General features: G+C 48.8%; 3 non-coding genes across 3 annotated transcripts; all 3 read right to left on the reverse strand.

The window, feature by feature from the left end:
- Nucleotides 1-6,009: 6,009 nt before the first annotated feature.
- Trnan-guu (transfer RNA asparagine (anticodon GUU)) lies at nucleotides 6,010-6,083 on the reverse strand. Its single transcript has one exon. It is a non-coding gene; the product is annotated as a tRNA-Asn (tRNA).
- Nucleotides 6,084-8,132: 2,049 nt separating this feature from the next.
- Nucleotides 8,133-8,205, reverse strand: Trnav-cac (transfer RNA valine (anticodon CAC)). Its single transcript has one exon. It is a non-coding gene; the product is annotated as a tRNA-Val (tRNA).
- Nucleotides 8,206-15,513: 7,308 nt separating this feature from the next.
- On the reverse strand, nucleotides 15,514-15,587 carry Trnan-guu (transfer RNA asparagine (anticodon GUU)). Its single transcript has one exon. It is a non-coding gene; the product is annotated as a tRNA-Asn (tRNA).
- Between the last annotated feature and the right edge of the window lie 2,234 nt (nucleotides 15,588-17,821).

A 17,821-nucleotide genomic window follows, 5' to 3' on the forward strand; every position in this document is an offset into this window, starting at 1 on the left:
GAGCACGCTTCTGGTAAGTAGACTCCTTTTAGAAAGAAACCTTGACAGTAAAGTGTATAAACCGAAGACCAGGAGATTGCCAAGTGTGCTCAGACCCACCCCCAGCACCCTACAACCTCTCATCTTTCCCTGGCCAGGTGATGCTCTGGGCTCTGAGGCCACAAGGAAACGCACGTGGGTTCCATTGCAGCCTAGCCTTGTGCACATACACTCCTTCCGGTTTTCGGTGGGGAGGCGGGGACTCAGCTCTAGTGTGCGGGGAGCAGCGTCTTGCCGGTGCCTTCTGTGGTAACTGGCTCACGGGAGCGATTGGCATGCTGGACCCGCTTCTCGAACCATCTCAGTCATAACACACGGACTCCTTCCTGGTTCACCCCGCCCCCCCGTGGAAGCTTAGCGTAGTCCCTTTGCCTGACAAGACGGTCTACTCTGCAGCTGTGCTTAGGCAGGGAAGAAAGCAAATGGGTTTCAGCAAAGCAAACACAACAACCGCCCTCCCCCGGAAACAAAGCAAAAACAAAACAAACCCCTTTCTGGCTTTTAGACCCCGGACACTGTCAGTTTATGAGGATGAAAGTTGCAGGTTCCCGGATGTAACGATAAGGGGGCGCTTGCTTGCTGCTGTGCCACATCCCCAGTCTCAGTGGGGGATGGAGGTGAGTTCTGATGTTTACAGGGCTGCAGTGGGTGGGGAGCTCCTAGTCACCCCTTTTCTGCCTCCCTTACAGTCAGCTAGGTTCTGTCACTTCTGCCTCCCCTCCACACACTCCTCTCCTCCTCCTCCTCCTCCTCCTCCTCCTCTGTTCCTTTGCCACCCCCCCCCCCCCCCCTTCTTTCGGACCAGTGGTTTTCAATCTTCCTAAGGCTTGGACCAGCTAATGCAGTCTCTCATGCTGTGGTGACCTCAACCATAATGTTATTATTGCTGCTGCTTTTTAAGCTTTTTAAGCTGTAACTTTACGACTGTTACAACTCGTAAATATGCCTGTTTTCTGATGTCCTAGGTGACCATGCTACTCTGACCAATCACACATAACTTCTTGTTTTGATTTGTTTCTTATGATCCCTTTATAGATTCCTCTCTCGTCCTTCCCTGCAAAGTGCAAAACTGCCTTCATTCTGCCAGAATTATAAATGAGTGATCAAAGAATCTTTAATTAATCCTTTAATGGGCACAGGTTTATCTTTAACAGTCCAAGGCTGACTGGAGACCTCTCCTTTAATATGCACACATTACAATTTTGAGATATAATATTGATTTTTACCTATATGTTTTATGAGACCTTGGATACACACATGCTATGTCATTGCAGTAAACAGTTAGGGTACCTTTAGATAATATCTACTTTCAAAATTTGAAAAAATCAATTATGATAAGGAAATTCAGATGGAATCGATGGCCAACACTCAGAAAACAGTGTGTCTCCACGTCAGGGCCTTCTGACTCCGTCAGCACAGACGAGTTTGGGGCAAGTGTGGCCTAATTTAAGTGTTTGAGAACCTGAAACATTGCTGATTCCTTGTTCAGTGAGTACGCATGTATATTTTTGCAGGGAAAAACTTAACCCACAAGAAGCGCACATATGTGTGTGAAGAAACACCCGAAGGTCCCTCCAGCCCTATTGTGTGTAGGCTTACGTTTGTGTGTTAAAGGTGGTTAGTGCGAAATGTAGGTACCAGTCGTCCAAGGAAGGAGACAGGAAGTCATCCCATATCACACCCTCCCTCACTGAGCCTTCTTGGAGGAGGAGGAATAGGCTGAAACACAGAAGAAATAAGAAATAAAGGCCTTTGCTTGCGGAAACTTCAGCTCGGGACAGAGAAGTGTGGTAAGTGAAGGGAGAACATGTTGCTTTTGATGGGGGCTTTTGTCTGTTTTCAAGGCCCTAGAGGACTTTCTTACACAACAAAGGGGTAAAAGAACTTACTATGCTCTGAGTTCCATGGTGTAATGGTTAGCACTCCGGACTCTGAATCCAGCGATCCGAGTTCAAATCTCGGTGAGACCTCATTCTTCAGTTTAGTCACTTTTCTTACTTCACTGAGTTCACAAAATGTTCGCTTTACTTTCTCAGGAGACATTTCTCTTCAGGTAAGCTAGGGCTCAATTAGCCTCTGATGTTAGCTAGACGGGGAGAGATCGCATCCTCCCCGGGTGCCTCGGTGCTGCAGCTTTTAGTGCTGTGGCAAGATTGATTGGATCTTCGTTCGCTGGCGTTTTGCATTCGGATACTGTCGAAATTTCCACATCAGCCCACTCGGATCCGTCTCCCACGCACGGGGGTTTAAGCTCGGTCTGGCTTTTGCTTTTTTTGTTCTGTTTGGTTTTGTTTTTTGTTTCTTTCTTTCTTTCTTTCTTTCTTTTTTTTTTTTTTTTTTTTTTTTGCGACGTCAGGGCTGGAAGGCTGAGGTTGCTTTGCCGAGAGCTGCTGGCAAAAAGGGAAATTCCATGTCCTATCGGCGGGTCTGCAGAACCTCGGATGGGAAGCGGGAAACCCAACAACAGGTAACGATTGCCTGAGCGAGATGAAATCTGAAACAATAGTTAGAGCCGAAGGGATGTGGGCAGCTTCGTTCCAGAAGGCAGGCTCAGAAGCACTGGGAGAGAAAGGCAAACTGTGAGAAACCAAAAGAAATAGGGGTCGTTTAAAAAGACCGAATAAAAAACCAAAGACGAGTGTAAAACTGTCCCAAATCTCCTCGTGATCCACCTGCCTCCCCAATACTATTTATCCCAATAACTGCTCCCCCAACATTTCATTTCAAACAGTATTTTTATCTGTGTTCTCGACAAGCAGTGCTGCCGTGTGCCCACATCTATTCCATACCTTCTCCTCCCCACGGGCCACTCATTTTTTTTTTTTTTAAAGCAAATCCATTTGACAAACACATGAAGACACCTGTATTCCCACAACCTAGCATTTACTATGGATACTTTGACGTCTTTTTCGTCTAATCCATTTTGAAGCTTCTGTGACGGTTGGGTTTGGTTGTCCATTTGGCCGGATTATTAGCTACCCAGGACTTCTGAGATGCACCAGGGTATCTGTCCTTGGGACCATTTCCAGAAAAAATGGCGTCTTAGTTCGTTCTCTCGTAAAATGTAATTATCAGTGTCAGGCAGAACCCACACTTTGCAAGGAACCTGGCACACTGGGAATCCTTAGCCTTATTGTGATGGTGTTGCTGTTCCTTATTTGATTTATTTTTATAGATTTTGGGGGGGGGGAGGGGACATGAAAATGTGTCGTCCCAGCAGAATAAACCAGGCAACTGTCTGTGATGGCAATGGATTTGTCACTCTGGCTCGTCTCTTCAGCCACCATCCTCAGACTTTGATAGGCGCCTTGTGCTATGTTTTGTGTTCTGCAAAGACAAACAGAATCTCCAGTTTGACAGAAATACCTGAAATGTTTAATGGATCGCTTTTAGTGTGCAGAGGACATCTTTGAACAGGAGCTTATCTCTTGGTCATCCGTGCTCCAGGGGGAGGCAGCTCCTTTTTCATTGACTCACCTGGGGCCAGGCAGGAGCAGCAGGGGAGGAAGGCGGTTGGCTGGGAGGTGGGGGTGGGGGGGTGGGGAGTTGGGGGGATGGGAACTGGGGGGAGATGGGGAGTACTGCTGGGAGGGGGAAGAAATAGGGCCTTCTCTTCCTTTCTGCAAGGTGGGTAGTATTTTGAGTGTCTAAGATTTTAACACTTTCCGTGCCTGAATTGACAAAAACACACTTCCCTGAGCAGGAATCAAACTGGGCCACAGTGGTGAAAGAACCAAATCCTAGCTATTAGACCAGGGATTGGACACCCCCGCCCCCCACCCCACCCCAAGAGGCTGCTCAGGGACTGTTCTAAGAGATCATCAAATCCTTTGTCTGTCATCTTGGAGCTTGTTAGCATTCTAACCCATTATAGTAACTAGCCAATTACCATTACAAAGCTGCTTAAGGTTGGACATTTTTATTCAAGTGCACTCAAGACTCCTACTTGCAGTACAAGTTCACAAAGACATAAACACCCCCCCCCCCGCCCCCCCCCGCCAGTTTCTCTCTAGACAGGCTTTCCCGTAGTAGCTCTGGCTCTCCTGGAACTCACTCTGTCGTCCAGACTGGAGGCGAACTCAAAGATCTGCCTGCTTCTGCCTTCCAAGTGCTGGGATTAGAGGTGTGTGCCAGCACCAGCCGGCTGCTTTCTCTCTTAAACTGTAACAAATTTATGAAGTTCCTTATGAAAACGGTTAATTTTTTTTTTTTAACCTAAAACCAAGAACCAGCCCAAGGTCCCTGTGTTCCCTAGTGACCACTAGGGTGCGTTGCCTTGCGTATTTCTCTACTCTAATTAATTCTTTAAAAGTCTCTTTGGCAAGTAAGTTTTCCCAACATAATGTCCTTACACATCGTGCACCCTGATCACGCCAGTCCTCCTGTGCCCACGACCCCTCCCTTGTGCCCTCACTCCTCCTCCAAAAAAGAAAACAGAAAAACAGAAAGAAGGAAAGAAAACAATTCAGGATCATTTTGTTTAGTTCATACACTCCCTGGAGCATGGATAATCTCCCAGCCCCCCCCCCCCCCCCCCCAGCAAAGCTGAGTCCTTCTCCACCTGTCTCCATGCCAGGAACCATCGATTGTGTAGAGCTCTATTTCAGCACACTTATCACAATTTATTGTTATATTTATTTTTTTATTGGGAATTTTTGTTTTTGTTTTTGTTTTTGTTTTTTTTTTTGTTTTTGTTTTTTTTTTTTTTTTTTTGAGACAGGGTTTCTCTGTGTAGCCTTGGCTATCCTGGACTCACTTTGTAGACCAGGCTCGCTTCCAGCTTATGAAGATCCGCCTGTCGCTCTGCCTCCCAAGTGCTGCGATTCAATAATACCTGTGCCACCACCGCCCGGCCCTTATCACAATTTTTATTATGAGTTCTCTTTGATGGTTTCTATTTTAGGCTCTTCCGTTTTGTGTCGGGAGGTTGGGGTGGAGGTGGGGCTTGTCATTGAAGCCTTCTGTGTTTCTCTTTTGGGACTGTGTGTCTGCAGTCGTCGATCCCACTTCAAGAGCAGCTTCCGTGCCCTTTACAGCCAGCGGGGGCACAGAGCCTGGGTTTCCACATGGCGCCCGGCAACAGCGCGGACGTCCCGCGGCAGCAGCACAGCCTGAAGGCGTCACCCTCTGCCGAAGCATGGCCACGAAGGACCAGCGTGGCCTCTGGGAGATGATGGACCATGGAGGTCTTGCGACGTGCTCCAGTCCAGTAGTAAATGGACCATTCTTCACCTTGGGCATCCTGCTGCTGTTCAGAGCCAGAACGACCCTGCGGCTCGGGCAGCTGGTTCCACCGCAGAGCGCTCACGAGCTCCAGACTGCTGCACAGCGTTCTGACACGGTCCCGGGTGGTGGAGAACCTGTGCCCCCATCAACTGCAGCCTTCTCTCACACGTGTCACAGCCCTTCTGCCCCAAGCGCACCGCACCGGACACTCCCCCGTCTCCCCCCCCCCCTCGCCCTCACGTATTCATGTGTCACCCTGGCACCGGAAACTGCAGTGTGTCACAAAGTATACTCTTTTGCTCAAATAACTTTACGTGCAAATGCACCGTGCCAGCGAGGGACCCTCCTTGGCGATTTTTAAATACACTCTCCATTCTTCAGGGATGCTTTCTGTGAACTTTAAAGAAATCTTACCCTCCTTAATGCTTAGCTATCAAGGCAAATGCTGAAAGACTGGAAACAGCAATTGGAGCCCTGATGGTGCCTGCTTACAATTCTCAGGGGCAGGACTGTTTCTAGGCAAAAGCAAGGTGTTTTGAGGCCAAAACAGGGAAGGAAATCTTACAAAATTACAGCGTTGGTGGTCACACCTTGGGTCAGCCACTTTGGAGTACTGGAAAAGATAACTCCTCTTTATCTTATTCTGTCAGAAAGATGTCAGTTTGGGGAGAGTAGGTGAGAAGATGTAAGCTCATAAAGGAGAGGAACTACTGAGAAGTTGAGTAAGATGATGTTTGCGTCACTCGTCCCCGGGTGGGCTCGAACCACCAGCCTTTCGGTTAACAGCCGAACGCGCTGACCGATTGCGCCACGGAGACACAAGGACCTCTTATTTACTCATCTCTATAAGAAAGAAATCACCTGCCTCGGCCTTGGCTACGCAGGCTGCGCTGCGTTTCTCTTGTCAGGGTCGCCCGGCCGCCCGAGGTAAACGTGCTCTCTGACCGCGTGCGTGCATTAAAAGGAAGCCCGAAGTCGCACGAGTCAGTCCCAGTGGGCCCAAGAGAGGCCACGATGACCAGGTCCCAGATCAGAACCGACCTGTCCCTGGGCACGCGCTGGAGCATCCCGTCATCCCAAACACGAATGCCCTTAATTTAGTGGCTTTTGTTTTTTATTTTCCAAACATTTTCTTCTTTCTTTCTTTCTTTCTGTGTGTGTTTTTTTCCCCTCTCTTTCTTTCTTATTTTTAAAGCTGCTTTACGGTCGCACAGTTGCGGAGCCTTGATTTTCTTTGGTGTCTTCCTTTTTGCTTCTTCCCAGCAGAGCACAGTTATCGTCTCTGGAACCGGCACATGATGTCTCTGACTTTCTTTCTTTCCTTCTTTTCAGGACTACCCCTTAACTCTCTCGCTGTTTTCCAGCAGACCCGCAATGGAAGGGAGCGCCCATTGTCAGGAGTGCTGGTCAGGAGAAACCTTGGGTTTTCTGTGCGTGTCTCCTTGAAACAGAAAAAAGCCACACGTACAGCCCCAGTTCTCTTGCTTGGGCTTCTGAATCGAGAGCCATGAGGACAGCGCTGGAGAGACCGCGCGAGCTTTGCTGTTCGGAGTCAAAAGGAAGCGCATAGAAAGGGGATTGAGGGTGCAGTGGTGTCGGGAAGGAAGAAAAAAAATCTCAGTAAATGGTGTCGGGAACCATAAGAAAGTGATGAGAGAGCGTCGGAGAAGAAAGCTGCCATGCACAGCGTGGATTTGATTTTTTATTTTGGGGGTTGTTGTTGTTGTCTTGTTTTCCCTTTTAGGTTGGCTCCAAACTCACAGATTCTGCTCCCCAAGAGCTGGAATGAAGCGAGTGAGCCGCTACACCCGGACCAGCACGTGACATTTCTTCCTCTGGTTCCGTCAGGGTGCAGGGCCCACACGGGGTGAGTTTCGCAGGTGACTGCCTCAGGTGGTGCCCTGGTCGCTGGGCCAGTCTGCAGACAGCATCCTTTGATCGACACCCTGGACTGAACTCAGTCACACCACATCCTTTCAAAGCTGAACTGCGGGTACCACGGTGCGCCCAGACGTTTCCAGACAGCGCTTTTGTACTCTTCTAGGCCTGACCTGACGCCGCAGAAACCTGCTGCACAGCTCCGCTGTTTCTTTTCTTCACTCCTTCCCACCCTCGACCCCTCATCCCCCCCCAGCCCCGCCCTCAAGCCAGCCACACAGACCAAACAATACCTGATAAGGTTGGTGGGGAGGGGGGAGCGCAGCCAGAGTGGATGTTGAGTGCGCGGTGTTGCAGTTTCCCAACAGCATGGATTATGCAGCCGATGTCCCCTCCCCCGCCCTCCTCGGAGAGCTCAGCACCTCAGGAGCGCAGCTGTGTGAGTCTCACGGAGGACCGCCGTGTCCGCTTCTTCTGTTTTCAAGTCCACTGAAGATCACCGTCGTGCGCAGGACACTGCAATGACAGCTACGCGCACCGTCCAGGCAAGCTGGCCACCTTTTAGCTGAAGCTGGGCGCCCAAAGTCCGGCGCCATTTCCTCTGCACACCTGCTGCGCGTCATTGACCGCGGCTCTCTTCTTCCACGCCCATCAGTAGGCCTCCCGCCCCCCCCCCCCGCCCCCCCACCCCCCCCCCCCCCCCCAGTACGGAAACCCACTGCAGACGCGATCTGTCCATGTTGGGATTCCCAATAAAGCCGAGCAGTCAGGGGAGGGAGAGCCCGCTGTCTGCGGTCACTGAAAAACTGTAAGGGTGGAACCTTCAGTATGTCATCTAACTAATTACCTTTCAAAGGCTGCGAAGGGGGTGTGTGTGCGTGTGAGGCCTTTCCTAGGTGCAGTTGGAGCCACAAACATCCTGTATTTAACACCAGCACGAGACTCGCCATACAAAAAGAGCTGCACTTTCGGTTACAGAAAGGTTCGTCTGTTTCCGCCCGGTTTCGAACCGGGGACCTTTCGCGTGTGAGGCGAACGTGATAACCACTACACTACGGAAACAACCCACGCTCGCTCTTTTTTTTTGAGACCTCCTGAAAATGGTGGCCCTGCTAACCCCAGCATTTTAAATCTTAACAGAACCGAGTCCCCGCGCACACCACGGATCCCTCAGTCAAGCACACAGCAGCGACCTTGTGGCCCTGTCTTAGAAGTCTGCGCCCTCGCAGGACGCACGGGTGCTCGGGCCGCACAACCTGGGGCGGAACGCTGCCCCTCACCGGGGGTCAACCTCATGGGCTGTGCATAGCCTTACCCTCCTAGTGAACTCGGATGCTCTCAGAATACGCAGGAGCCCGGGCTTTGCCGGGCTTTTGAGTGTGTCCCGGCTTCTGGGCACTTTACTAGGTCCCGCTCCTGGGAAGTGAAGGGCGGTAAGGTGGCTTTTTCCCCCTTGTCCCAGCAACCAATGTTCTTGCCCCGAACAAAGATGGCTGCGTGGGTCCCACCCAGAAGCTGCAGGACTCTTCCTCTGTCCCTGCTCTACTTTTCCTCTGTCGCTGCTGTGTCCCCTGACTCGAGTGGCCTGAGCTCGGACTCTTTCATCTCAAGCCCTGCTTTAGCCTTTAGTGTCTCCACCTCGCGCCCCACAGGGGCACCTTGGTCCAGGCAGCTTCATTTAGCCGGTGCAACTCAAAGTCATGGGTTAGATGGAGGAGAAGCAGACGGTGGCGTGGATGGAGAATCCAGCCCAGATGAAGAACATTACCAAGTATTTAAGATTATAGATGGGAGGTCGTTTGATAGAATTTATTAGAAGCAGATGAGCCGGGCATGGTGGCGCACGCCTTTAATCCCAGCACTTGGGGGGCAGAGGCAGGTGGATTGCTGTGAGTTCGAGGCCAGCCTGGTCTACCAAGTGAGTCCAGGACCCACACCTGCCCCACTATGGAAAATAGTTTAGAGGATTAATGCCTGGCCTGGCCTAGGTTAACTAAGGCTATTTTAAAAAATAACCAGTGTCAGTGTCTTTATTGATCGCTAGCCGGGCCTACTGGTAATACAGAGAATTTAAAAACAATGGTAGATGTCCATTTTGCTACCTTAGAGGGAAAGGCAGTGGGCACCCAAAAGACCACAGACCGTCAGGTGTGTCCACTTGCCTCACCAGAATGAATCTGCAGGCGGGAACGGCGGCAATATGCAGTTCTGCCCCAGAGAGCAGCCGCTTGGATGGGACTCTGTCCTTCCTCTGGCTGGTCCTAGACAGCAGAGCCAGGAAATCAAAGAAAACGGGTAAGGCTAGACCTATCCAGTAACTTCCAGAGTAAATCTAGAGATCACGAAAAATGGTCAGTGTAGGAAAGAGCTGATAGACACTTGATGGAAAAGGCTCAGAAGTAAACAGAGGGCACTTTCGATTTTCCCAATACCGCAAAAAGAAAGAGAGTCAAGAACCGGAAGAGCGCAGGTGCGTAGTGGCGGGAAGCCTGGAGCGCAGTCGCAGCTCCAGGAGCCAAAGCCTAAAGCAGCTTTCTACCCTGCTGTCTCAGACTCTTCTAAGATGTGGGGGTTCCTCAGGTCTCCCAAAGTCCTCTGCTTCTCTCCCTGGTTAACCCCCCTCCTCCCTCCCCTGCATCCTTAGTGTCCCTCCCACACCATGACCTTGCAGAGGCATCTCCAGGGCACTTGTGCCTGGACAAGCAACACCCCCAGCCTGTTGCGGACACTCCCGACCTAACCCTGCCCTTTATCAAGGCTGTGTGTCTCTCTGGTGTGAGTCTGAGGTGGTCTCTGAGGCTTTGCTGAGGCATATCTATTATTCTGGTCACCATTATTTAGGTCTCTTGTTTATTCTTAAGTTTTCAAGTAATGAATAATGCATCCCAACGACAAATGTCTTTTAGTGAGATGTTTATGTAGTGCTGAGAATCTTTATTTGGGAAAGGAAAAGCTACCTTGTTTTTACTTCATGCCCTGGGTGTTTACACACATATCTGCCACATAAAACATTCCACATGAATTTATATGTCCTTCTTGAAAAAAACAAAACATCTAATTTAATGGACTTTCTCACCAAGACTTTTTCTAGAGATAGAAATAAAAATTGTCTTATAGCTGGGTGTGGTGTTGCTCTTCTGCGTCAGGGCATCAGGAGTTTAAATCCATCTGGGGCTACATGGCCAGGGAGGGGGTGGGGGAGGTGCGGCAGGAATACAGTCCTAAACTAAACCTTGATTCTGCACTTACAAACCATGCAGTAGTTGGCAATTTACTTAAGCTGTTTGTATTCTGGTATCTTTATTAGTAAAGCGTCAGTTACAGAGAGCTAAATTAATTGAACTTGTGGTGTGCAAATTTGCTTTACGAGTTTGACGGGGATATAATGTTCAATAAGTGAGTGCCCTGCCCCCACTCCCACCAGCCTCAGAAGGACCGGCTCCCTCAGGGACACACAGAATACTTCCTGAAAACCGAAGAGTTCTCAGGAACACACAACTGCCCTGTTAATCTACATAAAAAAAACTGCCGAGCTGGTTGTGAGGTCAGAGCGGGCTCTGTGAGTGACACCCTGAGTGGCCAGGCCTTCCCTTGGTGAGGCTCAGAGGGATGGAGACGAGTGCAGACCTAGATAGTGTGTGCAGCAAATGGCTGCCATGGCGTTCTTCTTCTCACCCTAGATAGGCACAGCCTGAAGTCGGCTTCCCTATACAGAGTGCTCCGGCAAAGACCAGCTAAACTCTCTGTGAGTTCAAGGCCAGCCTGGTCTGCAGAGAGAGTTCTAGGACAGCCAAGGCTTCACAGGGGAACCCTGTCTCAGAAAGAAAGAAAGAAAGAAAGAAAGAAAGAAAGAAAGAAAGAAAGCAAGCAAGCAAGCTAAACCTGGCTCCTGATCCAACTGTAAAGCCCAAACCCTCTGTACACAGTAACTCCTCTCTGTCCAACTCTCTATAATGAACATGCTCAGCTTCAGGGGCTGAGGCTTCTCCATCCAAGAGCCCAGACCACGGGATCCCAGCTTTCTGTCCATGTGTCCACTCGTCTGTCTTTTCTGCAATCCCTTGTTGCCCCAGTCAGGTCCATCCCTGAAGCCACCCTAGGCAAGGCAGCTAGTGAACACTTCTCACACTGAGAAAATTGGTGTCTGTTGATCGCGCCTCAGGGCAATCAATCCTCTCAGGTTTCTGCAGACTTCTAACTAAAAGTCAGGAGGCCTCTGTAAGATATGCAAATATTTGGAACTAGGTATGAGTCACATTATTCAGGTCTCAGGCACGGTCTTCCAAATTGAGTGTGGGGGTGTGGCAGTCACTGGGAATCCCAGAAGGCAAAGAAAAGGAAAACCAGGGTTAAGGTAATGTGGTGTGGCTGATGTCAACACACCCATGTGCAGCCTGACACATCACAAGCAGTGCCCCCCTCCTTTTTTTGTTTTTGTTTGAGACAGGGTTTCTCTGTGTAGCCTTGGCTGGCCTGGACTCACTTTGTAGACCAGGCTGGCCTCAAACTCACAGTGATCCGCCTGCCTCTGCCTCCTGAGGGTTGGGATTAAAGGCACGCGCCACCCCAGGCTGAGGTCTCCTTCTTTGCTCCTTCCAGCCAACCTTAATGCCTCCACCCAGAAGTTTAGAACACCCTAGTCAGACTTTCTGTCATTATATACAGGAAATAAAGAAGCCAAAATTGCCTAAAAGATGCAGTCCCACTGTATTTGAGGCTCAGCCTTTAGAGGGCGCTCTGCTGAGCCTAGTTAGAAAGGGCTCCGTGTTCTTGTTTCTCTGGTTAGAGAGCCAGCAGCTGGATAAGGAAAGAAAAGGAAACAAATATGTCAGAAAACATAATTTCACAAGTTTATATTGTAGGGGGAAAAAACCCCTGTAGTGCCAGGCGTGGTGGCGCACGCCTTTAATCCCAGCACTCGGGAGGCAGAGGCAGGTGGATCAACCTGAATTCGAGGCCAGCCTGGTCTACAAAGGGAGTCCAGGACAGCCAAGGCTACACAGAGAAACCCTGTCTCCAAAAACAAAACACAAAACAAAACAAGTAGCATATTTTCAGCATAATATACCAAAAATAAGCCTCAACAAACATTCCTGTCAGGTTATGTATAGAATCGGATCTATATTCAGTTCTGCGTCATTGGAGGTTAATTTTTAATTAAAAAATTTTAATTGAAAATGTTTTTTAAATAAAATGTTTTTAAAAATAGTTTAAAATTTTTCCAAGCTTTATTATGGAGCCCCCATATGGTTAAAATGTGCCTTGAATATGATAGAAAAGTAGCTATTTCTTCTTGCCTAGGATACCTTTACCAATTTTCCTTCAATCAGAGACTATTATTAAGAGCTTGAGTCTAGCAGGCAATTTTACCACAGTCATGATGCACAGTTAGAGTGAGCTGTAGGAACCTCTGTATAAACCTCACCTCAGGCTCTGAGATGTTTCAGCTTTCTGTAGTGAAACATCTAAAGTGTTCAGAGTCCTACACAGTCCTATCAATGTAACAGAGAGAGAGAGAGAGAGAGAGAGAGAGAGAGAGAGAGAGATCAAGTCACAAGATTTCTACCCAGTGTGTGCCTGGATATTATGTATTTAGTGAGTGCATGTGTTGTTAGTGGGAGTAAGGCGAACCTGCTCTGAATATGCGTTAGTAACACTTTCATACACTTCTCCAAAGGCCTTTTATGGAGGTCTTAAAGTCCTACAGTTAAATATGGAACACTGGTGCCAGGGCCCCAGTGACTCCTTTCTGACTGTGGAAGTGTGTTTGTCTTGCCTGTTGTAAGACATGGGAGAGAGTCAGTCACTCCTCTCCCTGCCGGTCCCTTCTTCCCTGAGATCAGATACAGCCTGGTCTTCAGTTGGAGCATCTTGTTATGAAGAACTTGCTACAAGCTTGCTTGAAAGGATGCAGAAGAAAAGTTCCCATTTGCCCAAATGTCATCTAATCAAATACTGTAAAACCCATTTCTTTGTCTAAAACCTATTTTTTAAAAAACCCTCTGAATTGAGACTCAGGGCCACTTTCCTGCATCTGCTGTGTCAGTTGTGGCCCAGGCCCGAGCCTGCAAATAAAGACTTCCTTGCTATTGCTTTTGGACTTAGTCTTGGGTGGTCTGTTTGGGGGAGGGGGTCTCTCACAACTTGGGCATAACACCATCTGTATAGACCACGCTTACGTCCCCGCACCCAGGGGTGACAACACACGCCCCGTTCCGTAGCCTGTGGAACGTTCTAGCTTGTGGAGAGGTGGATAGTACGGTGCAGTATCCTTGCCCCATCACTAACTAGCCGGTCGGCTCCCACCTCTGTGTCCTGACGTCCTGGGAAACACTCTTGCCATGGACAAACTGATGCCTGTCCGCTGACAACGGCAAGGCGGAGACGGTCTGCAGGCGGCGATGGGGGGGGGGGGGGGGGGGGGTGGGGGACACGGGGCCAGCCCTGCAGCAGAGGTCGCCCTGCTCTGTCCAGCCTACCCACCTCAAGTCTTGATTGCTCGTTTTCTTGGTTCTCTTCTACAGAAACATCGTGAAACTGACCCTGAGTTGGGACGTGATGTGTGGGGTTACCCCAGTCCGTGTTCCTGGTCCAGGGGGTTCAATGTGCCATCTCTGGACCCCCTCAGCCTCCTGTAATTATGTGGTGCACACTCATACAGTCAGGCACAAACACATATACACACAATAACTAATCTCTTCTCTGTGTTGTGTGTGAGGGGGGAGGGGCAGGCTCACATGTGGAAGCCAGGGGAGAGTTTGTGACAGTGGGATTTCTTTCTATGGTATGGACTCCGTGGACAAGCTCTCAGATAGTCAGGCTTAATGGCAACTGCCGTTACTTACATGCCATCGTTCTCCTCCCTTAAAATCAATCTGTCTGTCTGAGACAGGCTCTCTCAACATAGCCCTGGCTGTGCTGGAGCTTGCTATATAGACCAGGCTGGCCTTGAGCTCACAGATATCCTCCTGACTCTGCCTCCCCCGTGTGTACCCCACAGCAGGGTTTTTGTTGTTGTTGTTTTTGGAGAAAGGGTTTCTCTGTGTAGCCTTGGCTGTCCTGGAATTCACTCTGTAGACCAGGCTGGCCTTGAACTCAGAGATGCCCTTGCTTCTGCCTTGGGAGTGTTGGGATTAAAGATGTGTGTCACCACTGCTATCCCTCTCTCTCTCTCTCTCTCTCTCTCTCTCTCTCTCTCTCTCTCTCTCTCTTGTTTTTTGTTTTTTGTTTTTATTACAAGTTTTCATGTCTATGTGTGGGTATGTATATGTGAAATCAGGTGCCCTAATACTAGAAGAGGTGCCTGGGATTAAATGTGTGCACATGCCTTTAATCCCAGCACTTGGGAAGTAGAGGCAGGCGGGTCTCTGAGTTTGAGGCCAGCCTGGTCTACAGATCCAGGACCAGGACAGCCAGAGCTACACAGAAAATCCCCGTCTCAAGAAACAAAACAAAACAAAAATAAAGAAGCCCCAAACAAACAAACAACAACAAGCACCTCAAAGAGCTAGAGTCAACACATAAAGGAATGAGTTCTGTGGGGCTGCTTTGGCTCAGGGTGTCAAAAGGCGTGGGATCCAACTGACTATCATGTCTCAGATGGGCAATCCATATAGAAACAGCATTTTCTTCAATCAAGGGGATAACATAAAGACTGTATCATAGTCAGTTTTAGGTGGCAACCTGGCTAGGTCACAGTACATAGATACTTGGTTCAGCATGACAATAGATGTTTTGGCAAAGGTATATTTAATTACTTACTTACTTACTTACCTTTTTTTTTTTTTTTTTTTAAAACAGGGTCCCTTTACATATTATTGGCTGTCCTGAACTCACTATGTAGAGCAAAGGTGTATTTTATTTTATATTTAAGATTTATATATTTATTATTTATACAGTATTCTGCCTGCAGGCCAGAAGAGGCCACCAGATCTCATTTTAGATGATTGTGAGCCACCATGTGGTTGCTGGGAATGGAACTCAGGACCTCTGGAGGAGCAGTCAGTGCTCTTGACCTCTGAGCCACCTTTCCAGCCCCAGTAGGCATTATTTTAAATGAGATTAACTTTTAAAGTAGTAAATGCTGAAGAACCGGGATATGAATGGGTTTTATCCAATCAGAGCGCGTTATACTATTTCTGTGTGTGTGTCTTCACGTTACAGTTGGCAAAAACAAAAACAAAACAATATTGGTACAGGAACGTTTTCTTCTGTCCAACACCATTAAAGTAAATAACTCACCGGTCCCCGTGCTCAGACTATAGCACTCGCTCCTCACGTTTCCTAGAACATTTTCTCTTGGGGAGAAGAGGCTACAAGAAAATCTAGTCAGGAAGAAGAAAATCGCCACTTAACATAAAATCCTCCCATCGTCCCTGGGTGGGCTTGAACCACCAACCTTTCGGTTAACAGCCGAACGCGCTAACCGATTGCGCCACAGAGACACAGTCACGCTTGTCTCTGATGGAGAGTGAATTGTCCGGCTAGCCAGCACCACACAGCTATTGCAGAATTTCTGGGGTTAATTCCAGCTAGTTGAAAACCTGGAGTATTTAGAGCGGCAATTATTCTGGCTGTTCGAAGCCTGCGTTGTGAGTCCATCCTGGTGAAACCTGCACTGCAGCCGAATCGCCGCCGCCTTCGGTCTCCCAGGCTCAGAAGCCACGCCCCTCCATGGGACAGGCTGGCCACCCTGAGAGGGTGAGACCTAGGTCTAGCTAACATGCAGGGGAAACCAATATAAATATAAATCAGTACTATTTTTTTTTCTTTTTCGAGATTAGAATGAAATTTCCTTATTTCCCTCTTCCCTTCGGCTCCTCCAAACCTTCCTATATATCCTCTCTTTGCTCTCTTTCGAATTTATGGCCTTTTTCATTAATTGCTGTTTTACACACACACACACACACACACACACACACACACACACACACACACACTTCTAAAAACATAAAGATGACCTTCTCATTTCTGTAGAATGTTCCTCGTGTGTATGTTTTCAGGGTTGACATTTGATACTGGACAGCCAATCAGTGCGCTCTTCCCTAGGAAAGGACCCCCTGCCCCAAGCATTCCTTAGCTGCCTGTAGTGCTTTGTGTAGGGTTGGAGTCTCCTGGGCTTTCCTGTCCACTCTGGCACATCTACCTTGTTCAGCTTACGCGTAGGCAGTCACGTTGGTGAACCCTTATGGGTGTAGCTTCTGGCATTACGAGGAGACACAGTCTTACAGCCACCCCCTGGCCCTCTGGCCCTTGCAAGCTTTCCACGCCCATCTTCCACGATGGTCCCTTAGCTTTTCGAGACAGGGTTTCTCTGTGTAGCCTTGGCTGTCCTGGACTCACTTTGCAGATCAGGCTGGCCTCGAACTCACAGAGATCCATCTCTCGAGTGCTGGGATTACAGACATGCACCACTGTCTGGCTCAATACTGATTCTTCTTCTTCTTTGTTTTGTTTTGTTTGTTTGTTTTCAAGATAGGATTTCTCTATGTAACCTTGGCATCGCTTTGTAGACCAGGCTGGCCTCAAACTCATAACAATCCACCTGCTTCTGCCTCTCGAGTGCTGGGATTAAAGGCGCGTGCCACCACGCTTGGCTGGTTTGAACTTCTAGAGTCTGTAACGAGGCAGTTTATTTTTGGCATATTTAAGTACAGTACAATTTGGGGGAAAAGTTTCCAGGTGTAATACAACCCCCTGTGCACAAGGAGGCATGGTGATACTGAAACTCTCTTCAAAGTACATGTCACTTTTTCCAAGAAGACGCTTCTAGAGTTAGGCTACATGTGCGGTCTCCAGGGCCTAGGAGAGGATCTGGTGTGGCCTTTGTCATACAGAGAGCGTAGAGGTCACTTGGGACATCAGGCAATTCTGGTCCTGGTGTGGGGATCCTGCCATACAGATAACACAGAGGTCACCTAGACTATTAAGCATCTCCGATCCTGGTTGTGGGAGCTTGGTATGGCCTGGCCCTATAGGAAGTGTAAATCACCAGGTTATTAGCCACCCCCACTCCAGGCCTCTGGGTGGACAGACAGGTCATACCCCTGTCCTGTTGAAGAGACAACCCTGAGAGTTTAACATTCCTGGTTTCCCAGTGCTCCCAACTGCTACCTATATGTCTTTGAGTGTTCCATAATTTTTTTCTGAATCTGAGTGCCTCTCTGAAAGTAACATGCATTTTGAAAGCTTTGATGTAGGGCTGCTCCAGCAGCAGCAGCCGGGGCAGGAAGGGCAATAATTAGTCCAAACACCCTCATATTCCCCTTTTTCATTTGATCCAATGATGAGGCACAGATATGGGAGGTTTTTTTGCAAGCTCGATCCGTCTGTGCAGGCATCCAAACACCATTCGGGGCTCAAAGTACATAAAGGCACCGGGAGCTCAAATTAACAACTAGCATCCAAACATGCTTACAAGGAACGATTGGAACAAGACACATACCCTTCAGATTGAGTCCTTGTGGTTTCTCCAATCATGAAGAGAAATAAGAACAATCAGCCCGGGGCTGGAGAGATGGCTTAGCAGTTAAGAGCACTGTCTGCTCTCCCAGAGGTCTTGAGTTCAGTTCTCGGCAGCCACATGGTGACTCACAGCCACCTGCGTCTGCTTCCCGAGGGCTGGCTTAAGGGCATGGGTAACCACAACCTGGCAAGGATTTTTTTTCCTTAATGCCTT

Source organism: Acomys russatus, chromosome 15, assembly GCF_903995435.1.
Source record: "Acomys russatus chromosome 15, mAcoRus1.1, whole genome shotgun sequence".
Taxonomy (NCBI): domain Eukaryota; kingdom Metazoa; phylum Chordata; class Mammalia; order Rodentia; family Muridae; genus Acomys; species Acomys russatus.